General features: G+C 22.4%; 1 pseudogene across 1 annotated transcript; it reads right to left on the bottom strand.

Annotated features, from left to right (window-relative positions):
* Nucleotides 1–577: 577 nt before the first annotated feature.
* Nucleotides 578–2,453, bottom strand: LOC111313079 (protein OSB1, mitochondrial-like; annotated as a pseudogene). Its single transcript, XR_016332416.1, has 5 exons — nt 1,944–2,453; nt 1,685–1,823; nt 1,507–1,588; nt 1,307–1,413; nt 578–933 (listed from the first exon to the last, which is right to left on the bottom strand). The product of XR_016332416.1 is annotated as a protein OSB1, mitochondrial-like (transcript).
* Between the last annotated feature and the right edge of the window lie 11,898 nt (nt 2,454–14,351).

The following is a 14,351-nucleotide window of genomic DNA, read 5'->3' as shown; positions in this document are numbered from 1 at the left end:
GAAAGAAAGGCAATCCCTTATTTTACCCAAAGAAGAAAAAAATAAAGAAAAATCAATCCCTTGATTAGTCAAAAGAAGAAAATATGTCTAGAATTCAGAACGGCGTGGACCAAAAAAAAACGTTGCTAAAACTGAGATTGAAGTTCTGTTATTTGCATAAAAATTTTCAAAGATCACAATACAAGAATAAGTTTAAACTGGTGGCTAAAAACATAAGGGGGATGCAATTCAATTAAATTTAAAAGCCATATTACGCATAAATTGATCGAAAGAATACAGATTTAGATTGTGGATCACACTTGGGATCCAATGGACAAAATAAAGCCAGTAGAATGTGGTAGAGTTTCAATATCTATCATCCAGTCCAGGTACCTTGAGAGGAGGAAAGAATGCAGGAAAAAAGAACTTTATTAAGTTATTATTTCTGCTCTTCAATTTAGATAGTATCATTTAGCCAGTGCTCATGCATAACATGCTTGCCGCATTATCAGAATAATAGTGAATCATCAATTTCTTCATGGAAGGCTACCAATGGACAAATCTATCCCACTAAGAAACATAATTAATAATATTTCAGAAATTGAAAAAGTCATATAAGAGCAGATAAAACTAGATTTTGCACAAGATGCAATATTTTACAAACAGAATATACATCTGAAAGGACAAAAACTTCCTCATGCAAAGTGTGAGCACCATGTCAAGGTTAATCATCTTATAGCAACATCATAAATACAGTTGTATAAACCATTAGAAAGGCATGAGATCATCACCAGCCATGGAAGCATGCATCCTTTCATCCTCATCTTGAAGAGAGCTTATTCTAGAATCTAGTATTGCCAATTGGGACTTCACCCAGCGTGGATTATTCCTACCTTCAACCCACAGAGCTTCCCCGGTATCCTTGTGCTTAAAATCTGGAGATTTTGGGCTCCTCTGTACATCAAGGAAACAACACCATGTAAACAGTTAACACAAAGTGCTCGCAAAAGTTTTCAATAGTAAAGCATTTAATTATGTTGGTTCAATTGTGCCATAATCATAAAATATGTAACTCATCCAGAGTGATAACTATATTATTCAGTCAGGAAAGCAAATTCTTATTTTGACTCAAAAGCTTCTTTGATTAGTTTTTACGAAATTCTAATATGATCTTGATGCATGTCAAGCATTGACAATACACTAACTACAGCCTAGTTCGTTTAATGGCATTCAATTCTAAAGGTAGAATATGTACATACAAAAGCACACAACCACATCAAATATAATATAATGCACTTCTGAATTCAAAATGAGACAGAACATCTACCTTGTTCTTCCGATTATCCCACCATTCTGTAGGATTGGCGAAAAAAGCTTGCCATAGTTCCACAGTAGAGCCCATATTATTCGCACAATTGTTACCAAATTTCCTATCTGCCATAATCAAATCCAAGGAAAAAAAAATACAAAAAATCATATTGCTAATTATGCAGAATGAGTTTCAGCCACTCAGGAAATATGACTTACTTGACATCCCACTAAAGCCACGATCATATGAAGCCGCTGAGGAGGAGTTCCTTTGGACAAAATTTATTTGTTGGACAACTATCTATAATGTGATACCAAAATAATGAAAAACAATAAGAATAAAATTTAAAATTTCAATGAGCGAAGAAAAAAAAAGGGTTATAGCAATTGTGAGGACCTTGCCATAAGTCTGCTGTTTGCCATCGTCACTTTCAACCGTATCCAAAACCAGACGACCACAAACATATATCTGTTGCCCTTTCTCGACATGCTGATACGCAGTATTCGCCAGCTCATCCCAGAATGTCAAATTAATCCTAACCATTTTTTAAAAATATGTAGATAAACAGAATGACAAATATGGGTAACAAAGGCACAATTTTAGGGCTAAATTTTCATTTATTCCCTAAAAGAGCATATAAAAAAAAAAAATTTACCATGTGGTGTCGGTAGGGGATTTTTTTACGGCAAGTCGGGTCCAGGCGACGACATTACCGGAAGGCAAGTGCTTGATTTCAATGGGGGCGCCGACATTGCCAATGAGGTGCACCGTGTTACAGAGGTCCTTGCACCATGGGATTTCTGAGGGTTTTGGATACGATACTTGAAGGTTGTAGTTTTAGTCTCTGTCATCGACGGAGCATTTCAGAGTTCGAAAGGAACGGGGTCGTTTAATGAGGATGAGAGACGAAATTTGGGGAGTCGTAGATGAGGAGAGAGTTGGGGTTTTGGTGAAGAAGAGGTTTCTGCTTGATATTAGCGTTTGCCCAAACGCCATCGGTGCTATATCTCTTTAGCTGTGAAGTAGAAGCTGAAAGCAAAACTGCATAATGCTTTCGTTTCTTAGTCGGCCTCTGTCGTCCAGAATCTCGGTAGGGTTTAAGTTTAGTTTTAGTTGTCTCATCTTGTCCCAATTGCTGAAGAACTGAAATATCTGCTGTCTGTTGGGCAGGTGGATTGGGCTGGTTATTAGCTTCGTTCTCTAGTAAATGGACTAGGAATCGATCTTGGGTCCACTTTACTTTTTGGCAAAACTATCATAAAAGTTATATATATAATAATACTATATTACAACACTCATTAAAATATGATAAAATTTGCTTAAATAGAAATTTAGGTAGATGGTTTTTTGACACATAATAAAATTTCTAAATTTTTTTTTTATAATGACATGTAAGAAATTTTTTAATTTTAAAATATTTATAAAATATATATTTAAAAATTATTTAATTATTCATAATTTTTAAATTCAAGTAGAGGACTACTTCAGTTATCTTTAAATTTTTAGTAATAAAATATAATTTAAATATATTATATTTTTAAAATGCATTTCTAAATAATTTAAATATATATATATATTTCAATTTAAAATTTCAAATATAATGATATATTATCTTTTAAAATATGTTTCCCAAAAATATATTTTTTAAATCTAAAAATTTAAAATTTAGTGATATTATAAAATAGATTTTTTTAATAATTTAAATGTATTTAATTTTAAATTTGAAATTTTAAAATACAATTTTTATTTTTAGAGATTTTATAATATTTTTTATTATTTAATTATTCTTAAATTTAAAAATATAAAATATCACATACATTAGAAGATAATTTATTCTTTAACTATACTTTCAATGTTAATTCTATTTCTCTATTTTTTTAACTTTTATATTTGCAAAGAAATGGTTTTTTAACCTGTGAGATGCACATATTTTTTTATTATAATGTTATAACTTTTTTATATACATGAGATGCACAAATTTTTTTATATATAGATTTTTATAATCTATGCATTTACATGTTAAAAAGTTAAAATCAATACTTTTTTATTTTTAAAATTTTTATAAAAACTTTGAATATTTTGCTTTGTTTTAGAGTGTATGTATAGATCTTACAAAAAATTTTGAACAATTTATGAACGTTGGAGTGAACAAAGAAATTTGGTTTAGCATAATAATGACTTTTTTTGAAGTATTTTGACAATTAAATATAAACATATTGATTTAATTATTTAGACATTTTTTGTTAGTTTTTTTATTTATTAAAAAAATTGTATAGATTTACTTTTAATTGTTGATTTTATTTTGTTTTGTTTTTTTTATTTATGAATAAAAACAAATAACTAAAATGTAATAGTAAATCTAAAATAATTGTTTTATAATGCAGAACTAATTTATGATCAGGTAATGGCTCTTTCTCTTGTAAATGGACTAGGAAAAAGCGGCTTGAGTCCACTTTCCTCTTTTGCGAAAATATCACAAATTTATCTTATATACCAAGGAAAAAATTATACAAATCCTATACTTAAAATTTTTAGTAATATAAATATGAACAGTACATTACCAAAACCCCAGCCATGTTTTACTCTCTTTTTTTTTCCCTATTTTTTGGTCAAATTTTTAAAATAGTTTCTAAATTTTTTTATAATTTTTTTAAATGGGACCCACTTTACACCATTTTCTCTTTTTTATTTTTTTTAAGATTTTAAATTTACTTTTTATGAGATACATTTGATATTTAAGATGTGCCGCATGTCTTTTTATTATTTTCTATTTTTTATATTTAATAAAATTTTCTTAGATTTAAAATTTTTTATCTCACTAATACCGACAATATGTCATGTGTCAGAGTTATTTTTTTCTTTTAATCTTATTTTTTTTATTAACTTTTTTTTAACATTTATATATTTTTTTATAATATTTTACTTCGAGATTGGTTTAATTTTAAAGTAAAACAAATTCGAGTCGAAAGTATTTTTAGAATGTTTTGTCTTAAATTATTTCAAGTTATATATAAAATTTTATGTTTTATTATTTGTTTAATTACATATATGTATTATATTAATAATTTTTTTATATTTTAATTTAATAAATTAATATTTTAAACTTAATATAAAGTATCAATGTGACACCTTGTATGAGTTTTTTTTCCTCATTTCAAAATTTTTTCTTTTTAACCTTTTTTATATTTTTATTGGATGAATTTATAAAAAAAATAAGATTAATTAAAGTATCCACATGTCATTCTCAGATGTTTTTTAATCATTTGTAATTTTTTGGTTTATTTAAGTAGATTAATTTTGTAAGAAAAGCACGATGAATAAAGATGGTAAAATAAAAATTTTAAACCATGACAATGTACGGATATTTTTTCTTTTAGTATCTATAACATTAATTAAAAGTAAACTCCCACCAAACTTACATTAATACTTTTTTTATTATTTCATGATTCGTTGACATTTGGCATTTTTTTGTCATCCTTATAAAAATTAAAAAATCCATCTTTATATCTATTTAATTACAGTGTATACATTGTTATAATATCCCTCCCATTATAAATAACAAAAATTACTATTTTTTTACTTCTGTCATAATTATGAAAATATTCCTTTTACCATAATGGTCCAAAATTATTATAATAATCTTCATATCATAATTACGAAAAATCATTCATATTATAATTAGCCAAAATTATTATAATCTTCTTGTCATAATTATAAAAATACATTTTGAAGTGTTTCTTATTTACATATTAAAATTTAATATTCATACAATAATATAAAACTAATTCCCTTATAAATGATTATAATACCTTTTTAATTATTTGAAAATTGAATTCCTTTAGAAAATTGAATTTTAAGTGTTCAAATTGATTGTAATGCCCCTCATTTTATAATCAACTAAAATTACTACAATACCACTCTTATCATAATTATTGAAATACCTCACCTACCATAATTGACTAAAGTTACTATAATATCCCTCCAATTATGATTAAAAAATACCTTCATACTATCATTCTTCAAAATTATTATAATACCCCTTGTACTATATTAAAATTATTGATTTTTTCTCAAAAAAATTAAGTTGAATAGGTGATAATATTACTCTGACTTTGATTTTATACGTAAATAGGTTTGAATTTGATAATTAATCAATATTAAAGGTAAATGGCTTTGAATTTGATAATTAATCAATATTAGTAACAAGTAAGTATTGTATGTATAGGTTGGATTATAATGTATGTATTATTGAGTTTGGATTTAATGTATACAATTTTTTTAAAGTACTCTTTCTTATTTTATATAAATATATAAAAGTCAAAACTTTTGACGAAAATGGTAGTTATCATATGTGTAAAGTCTATGTTTTTAACAAATGGATAACTTTAAATAATTATCATGTATCCACTACTTACTATGTTTAATTTGATTTAATTTTGACCAAATAAATTGTATTTATATTAAATAACTATTAAATATAAATGTTATTAATTTGGTTAGAATCAAATCAAATTAATTCAAATTAAATACATTAATACATGAAATTATTCAAAACTATCTACATGTCAAAAAATTATACTATCCACATGGGATAATTATCTTTTTTGCCAAAGATTTTTCCTTTTATATATTTATATAAGATTAAAAATAAATGTGATTAATTTAATCAAAATAAAATTAATTAAAAGAGATTTAATGTATTAAAGTAAATATAATTAATTTGGTTAAAATCAAATCAATTAAGAGTTAAAATTAATTGATAGAGAAATTAAGTTATTTAATATAAATACAATTAATTTGATCAAAACTAAATTAAATTAAATCAAATTGAAGACATTAAATAATGGATACATGGCAATTATTCAAGTCGATCCACATGTAAAAAATTATACTATTCACATAGGGTAATTGTCTTTTTTGCAAAAATAAATGTGATTAATTTAAATAAAATCAAATTAAATCTTATATAAATCTATCAAAGCTAAAACTTTTGACAAAAAAAGTAATTACACGTGTGGATAGTCTAAGTTTTTACATGCGGATAGGCTTGACTAATTATCATATATCCATCACTTAATGTTTTCAATTTGAGTTAATGTCATTTGATTCGTATCAAATTAATTGCATTTATACTTAATAGCTTAAATTTCACTCTCAATTAATTTTAATTTTTAATTAATTTGATTATAATTAAATTAATTATATTTACTTTTAATAGATTAAATCTCTCTCTATTAATTTTAATCCTTAATTTAATTTGATTTTTCTTAAATTAGTCTCATTTTGTTAATAACTTATATCTCAATTAATTTTATTTATTATTTTTTGTTCGTTTTTCAACACTATAAATATTATCTAATAAGAGTTAATCTATAAAAAAAACTAGTTTTTGACCTGTGCAAAGGATGGGGTTTTTTAATTTATTAAATTATTTTAATTAATTAAGTTTCCAAAAAAATTATCTTTCTTTTAAATTTTAAATTTATATGTTGTAATTATTTAAATTTAAAGTTAAAGTATAAAACATTCTTTAAATATAATTGTACTTAAAAAATTGGAAAGCATGTTTTATTTTATTTTTCCAATAATTTATAGATTGTGTTTAGAAACTTAAATTTTAAAGAAGATATTTGAATTTTAAAATTAATATAAAATGTATGATAAAGCACACATAAATATAAACATTATTTTATAATTATTTTTCAAATTTAAAGAATTTTTGGATGTCTATTTAATAGTGAGTGTAGAATATCTATGCGTATTTATGAATTTGAAATTCATTTTTTTATATATTTAAAACTAAATAAATTATCATATTTTGTTTTATTAATTTGTGCATACCATGTATATTTTATTCTTATAATTTATATAGTAAATAAAATTCAAATTCACTTTATTAAATTTACTTTTTTATGTGTAACAATAATGTCTTTTATATGACAATCACTTATTCTAAAATAAGTTATTTTAATTTTTTATGAATTTATCAAACAAATATATTAAAAAATGTATAATCAAAGAAATATATATTAAAATTAAAATTAAAATTTATTTTTATTTTTATATATTAAAAACCTAATAATTTGATTGCAATCAACATATATATTTGTCTAATAATCATTAAATAATCAATTTCAAAATATTTATTAGAAAGCTCATACTTGTTTATTGACAATTTTTTCCTACTTCTTTATGTACATGCATTTTAATAGATATTTTTATATTATAATTTTATAATATTTAAGCTTATCAGAATTAAAACCTAATTATTGGAATTAAAAGTTCAGTATTATACTAATAATCTATGTGGTTATTGGTTATTTTTAGATTATATTTGATTATGAATTATAAGTATAAAAAACTGTATAATATAAAAATCAAATCAATATAAGATTTGCATAAAAAAATATTTTCAATTATAGTCAAAAGTCTTAGGTTTGTTTTCATTATTACCATAGGCACAAATAAGACAACTAAATATTTTACCAATTCATTTGGAAAAGTAACTAAAATATGAAATTAATTTATCCTTTGATTGTGAACTGAATTTAGCTTTTAAAATTGAACTTGTAGTAATTGTTATACACTGTCATCAAGTCTATGAAAAATGTAAAAAGCAATTAAATTAAAAATGCTCAAAGAAACAAATACAATTCATTGTTTGAGTAACTTTTTAAATTTAAATTAAATCAAATCTAAACAATTTTGCTTAAAAATATGATAATTTTTCAAGAATTTTCACACTTCAATAAGTTTCATTATGTATATAAAAAATTCTCTTTTTATATATTTATATTAAATATATTAAAGAGACAGTTCTAAAAGTAAAAATTGCCAAATTTATGGTGAGCATAACCAAATAATTCAAGTATGCTGCTATTCTTAGGTAATAATTTTTTAAAATGTGTTTTTACATGGATTAATTAATTGGAAGTAACTCAAATTAATTCTTTCCTCATGTGGTAGAAAATAAATCTTTCATTTAATATAATATTGTTAGAAAGATAATATAAAATTTAGTCTTCTAATAATAATTTAAATTTAAATTCTTTTCATTATTAATTATTAAATGTTAATGCATGAAACCATACTTTTATTCTTATGTATTGTTAATGTTGAATGTTGTTAACTAATGAATGTTAAAAATTAAATAATGGAATTTAATTTTAAGCAATTTAAGGTAAACAATCATGAGAAATTAAATTTTAATTACAAATTGAATTGTTATTTATTATACATAAAAGGCAAGACCATTGGCTATTTATAAGGAAATGGTTTATGTTTACTATTTCTCAAATATTAGAGGGAAATGATTGTAATATTATATTTGTTATTTAACCTTGGCTTTTTTTTTTTTCTTTTGAAAGAACATTAGATATTTCTCAAATTTGATTATAGTATACAAATTGTGTTTATTGCAAATAGAATTAAGTTTCCAATTGAAGCCTTTTTTAATTGTTGACATAATTATAATTGACTGTTGTAATTTCTTCAAACCTTGTCAAGTTATTATTTCATAAAATTTGTCAACTTATTAATTTAGTAAAATATTCACTTAACAATTTAATCATCTTATCCAAATCATTCAAATTATATTTTATGGCCTCAATCACACCAAATCAATTTATTAACTATCAAATTACATTCTTAATTATTAAATTAAGGAATATCATTAATTACTTGAATAATCAAATGGGATAAATCACTTAGATATTTTAGATTGAAAATTCAATTTGATTCCTTTGCTTCTTAATCTAATCAATCAGAGGAAATTACTCGTAATTTTATTACTTTTTTTTTCTTTTGGAATTAATTTCTTAATTTTATAACTGGTTGGACATATTTTCTATACCCTTTACACCATCAAATTATATCATTAAAAAAGAAGAAATTAATGAATAAAAGAAAAAAGGTATTAAAGCTTAGGAGACTTAAAGTTTTTAATAGTTTAGGAAATTGAGGTTTACGTAGACATTTTTTTATAAAAAATGAAATTGTAAAAATTAAGTTAGAAAATTAAAAAAAAATATGTCTAGAACAAATCAAAATTTTATCTTTATGAACTTGAAATTAAAACCTAGACCTAGACCATATAAAATGAATCATTTTGGTAACAAAATAAATTTTGATTTTTATTATCAATATTTATTGTTTCAATTAGCATAAAAAATTTTAAAGATAGATTTAATAAATTTTATTATAAATAATTCCCTTCTGGGTGACAATAGTCTAAATTTTAAAACGAAGGCATCATATCATTTTATTACAATCTAAAATGATGGCAATGTATAGTGATTTAAATCATATTTAATCAAACCCTAGAATGGATTGCAGTAACAGAAAAAATTCATATGCAAAGTGTATCATAAAATAATAAAATTGCAAAGGTATACATATTTTCTTGGACCTCTCCTTATGTACCATAGTGTAATTTTTTTTATGTGCAGTGATATTTCATTGTGACATTTGAGATTAAAAATGTTCCTGACGACAACTTGTTTACAATTATTAAAGCTGGTTAAATTTTTTGGCAAATATTAATCACATAGCATCCAAACATTTGCACATAAAAATTAAAAACTAAATCATTAAAAAATAAACTAAAAATTAAATAGAAAAACAAAATAAAAACAAGTCATTTTATATTGTGTAGGGAATATTTAGATTAATTTCCAATGCACATCAACCTGCTTTATGTTATACTAATATTATTTTAAGAACTAAAAGCCAACTGATTTTTTTGTAAAACCGAATTCTAATATTAAAATATAATGAAAGAGATTACACTTTGACATAAAAAGGAATAAAACAAATGAAAGCATGAAGAAACAAACTAATGGAACAAATAAAAAAGAAAAAAGAATCAGAATAGAAGTGTAGAGTAGACCAAACCAATACTATTATTTGTAATGTACTAAAGCATAGTCTATTTATAATGTTGAAGTTGAATATCAAGAATCAAGAATAAAATTTAATTGAGAGTAATTTAGGGTCAATTAGAATAAGAGAATATAAACTTTGATTAGAAATGGAATTGAAATTTTTTTATATAAGGCAATATTAATGAAAATTTAAGAGAGAATAAAGGCAATCATCTAAACAAAATTATGTTACTTTTTTTTTACATTAAAATGAATCCAATCAATTTAAGTATTTTAAATTATTTTAAAATTAAAAATGTATCACACAAAATAAAAAAAAATGTATTTATAAATGATACATGTTGTTTATTTAAGAATATACGCATGTCAAAATAATAAACCTTCCACATTGGAAAATTTTATATTTTGGCAAAGATTTTGACTTTTATATATTTATATAAGATAAGGTAAAATTGGAAAGACAATATATAAAATTGAAATTTAATCTTCTAATAATAATTTAAATTTAAATTAATTTTATTATTTTATTTAAATATATAAAAGACAAAGTCTTTGGCAAAAAAGGAACATATCTGCTATGAATGATTTATATTATTGACATGTGGACGGTCTTAAAAAAATGCCATGTTTCTTTTAATAAATGTATTTTATTTTATTCGATATATTTTTAATTTTAAAAAATAATTTAAAAAAACTAAATTTATTACATTTATTTTTTTATTATTTATCTTAAATCACTTTCATTAAATTCATATAAAAGGTATTAAAATTTTGATTGTGATTATTAATAAATAAAATAATTTTACATCTATTTTTTTAATTATAAATATTTAACTCTTGAATTATATTTATTAAAAAATATACTTTTCAATTATTTTTAAAAATATGACACATTGGCTCCATTTTTTAAGCTATACATACATATATTTAATATATTGATTTTAAAATGATTAACAGATTATCAAATCAATTAAAATTAATTTTAATATATCAAATCAAATTAATTTTATTATCATTATTACATTAATTTCAAAATCTCTTTTTTCATTTCTTCAAAGCATATTCGATACACATTATACTTAACTATTTTAATTACCAAGTATAAATTACTTTTAAATTAAAATACTATTACTCTTGATTTGGTTCTTAATTTATTTTAGTCAATTAATCATTTAAAAATGAATGTTAATAAGAATCATTAAATGTGTTTTATAATAATGAAAATAAGATATTTTAAATTAAACTTATTTTACCATTAAATTCTAAATTTTAAAATTTAAATTTTAAATGCATACTTAATTTTGAATACATATCAATTTCTTAGATTATTCACATGTTCAAAATGTAGCTATCCACATCAGATTATTTCTTTTTTGTTAAAAGCTTTGACTTCTATATATTTATATAAAAAAATCATTTAAAATGAAAAAATCAATGTAAGATAAATTTTAAGTTACTCTCAATTTATAATTTTTATAAAATTTTTTATAATTTTTATAATTTTTTAAGACAAATTTTTTATAATATTTAAATTACTCTTAATTTAAGATATTATTACTCTTGATTTGGTTTTTAATTTATTTTAGTTAATTAATCATTTAATAAATGTTAATAAGAATCATTGAATGTGTTTTATAATAATGGAAATAAGGTATTTTAAATTAAACTTATTTTACCATTAAATTCTAAATTTTAAATTTTAAATACATGTCAATTTTTTAAATTGTTTACATGTCCAAAATATAGTTATCCACATCATATTATTATTTTTTTGTTAGAGGATTTAGCTTTTATATATTTATATAAGACAATACTTAGTCATGCTTCACTAGAATAATTATCCATGTTCATGCTTTGCTAGAATAATTATTTACGTTGTTTCTAGTTTGTGAGTTGGGATTGGTTTTCTTAGATTTTTCATTTAAAAAAGGTTTCAAACAACAAAATTCTTTTGGAATTTAATCATTTTCTTCATAGTTCATATATTTCTAACATAATTTTTTGTTTTAAGGCCTAACCCTTGATATATATATTAATTGTTTTTTTTTCAACTAAATATAAGATATTGAACGTTTGTTTTGATATTTTGATTTTAATTTTATTTTACATGTTAAAGTGTTTAAGGTTTATGTTATTTTTAAAATAAATATTTTATTGTATTTTGTTATATTTGACATTATATAACTTTAAATATATAAATTTTAAGTTATTTATAAATATAAAAGCTTATCTTATAATTAAAAAATATTAAAGTATATATAAATTTATTTATATATTAATATATTCATGCATCACACATATATCGCATGAATTTAAAGTTAGTTACAATAAAATTTGAAGCAGCAAAATTCAACGATAACAAAAAATTTAAATAAATTACTAAATAAAAGGCATGTTACATACTGTTTATAGGCGAGAACTGGGAGAGAATATTTTGTTCAACTAAAAATATTTTGAAGTTATAAAATGAAAGAAAAAAAAAAAGTCAAACAAGAAGAAAGCAAAGAAAAGTACTGAATTTAAACATGTCAAAGAAATGGGAGGGTTTAAAAGGGAATGGGGACAAGGAAAGTTACTCTGCTACGTGAGTGTATTATTAGGAGACTTTTGAATCATTTGATTTGTTTTGGCTTTTTGATCTTTGACTAGTTGGGTTATTTTCGTGGTAGTTGTTGATTTTAGTGTTTGTAAGTGGGGAGCTTTTTGAAATTTCTTGATTCACAAAACAAATAAAATAATATATTTTTAGGTTTGAATAGGTGGGGGAAATAAAATATTAAAATTTAAAAAGAGTGGTTGAAATTTTTAATTTTCAAAACTAAAATAAAAATTTTATTGCCAAGGCCACTAAATGCACTAATAAGTACATTTATTCTTCTGATTTGTAATTTTTCAACTCCTTGACAGGAGCAATAAAGAGCAAAAATTATTTTTTTGTTTTATTTTAATATGATTTTATACTTGGTAAACTCAATTTTTGTAACATACAATTTTAAGATGAAGCATTAAAAACTCTGAGATTTAATTTTTTTTCAAAATATTCATTTGATTTTTTCTTTTTTTCTAAATCCTTATTTATTTCTTGCAAAAAATCACATGTAAGATGTAATATATTAGATTACGAGATAAATTTCAAAATTTTGAAATAACAAAATTTACAGGGATGAACACCATCAAGGAATCTTTCACTATGAATATAATAATGCTTTAAAACTAAATTTCATCATATTTGAGCAAAACTTATTACTATTATTTATCAATTGTTCTCAGTAATTAATCACATAAAACAATCACAAGTTCATTTATGTAATTCTATTTTTCTTAGTAGAATATTTTTTAGCATAGGCTATCCGATCGCAAGAGTAATAGCAATGGAGGTCATCAGCAAATTCAAGTTTATATCTCTTAGATATATGATGAAAAGCAACAACCACATAAACCTTTTTCTATTCTTTTGCCATCCTTTATTTTGGCAGTCCGGTACCTTTGGTTAAATCACATAGCCATACAACAATCAACAAGAAATAAGCAGTTCAGGTGTTCCAAACAAACTATTTCTTTAATAAAATAAAAAGACAATAAGTTATCTCCATTAACCCCTTGCGTGTTAACTAAGTGTGCGTATATGTGCCAATGTGCATGCAAAGGTAGTGCGTAAACTAAATTAAAGCCCCCAAAATTTTGAAAAATCTCCTTTACACACACATATTTATGTATTATATATATTAAATAAATATAAATTAGCCTCTCAAATTAAAAGATTAAAATATATTAAAATTTATCCATTTATTTTACCTACCAATCATTATTCACCAACATTTAAAGTTAATTGGTTTATCACAAATATTAAGTTACAATCACCTGAATTTAAAGAAAATTTAATTTAACTTTTTAAATTTTAATTTACACTTTCAATTCAATAAAAACAAATAATTTAGATTTTTTTTCTTTGACCATTGTAACTTCTTTTTATTTTAAAAAGTTTCTTCGCCTTTTTTGTTCTTACTTGCCATTTGACTTTTCAACCTTTCAAAAGCATATATAACAAAGTTGTTAAAGGATAATTTATTATTATTTTTTATTTTTTATATAATTTATTTGTGTTTTTCTTGTAGCTCCAAATAATAACTTTTTTTTATATACTTTATATGTAACAATGACTGTCTTGATTTTTTTTTTTT

The sequence above is a fragment of the Durio zibethinus genome, chromosome 23 (genome assembly GCF_047325235.1).
Source record: "Durio zibethinus cultivar Kanyao isolate XHJ-2024 chromosome 23, ASM4732523v1, whole genome shotgun sequence".
Classification (NCBI taxonomy): Eukaryota; Viridiplantae; Streptophyta; class Magnoliopsida; order Malvales; family Malvaceae; genus Durio; species Durio zibethinus.
This window is presented reverse-complemented; position numbering and strand designations above follow the sequence as displayed.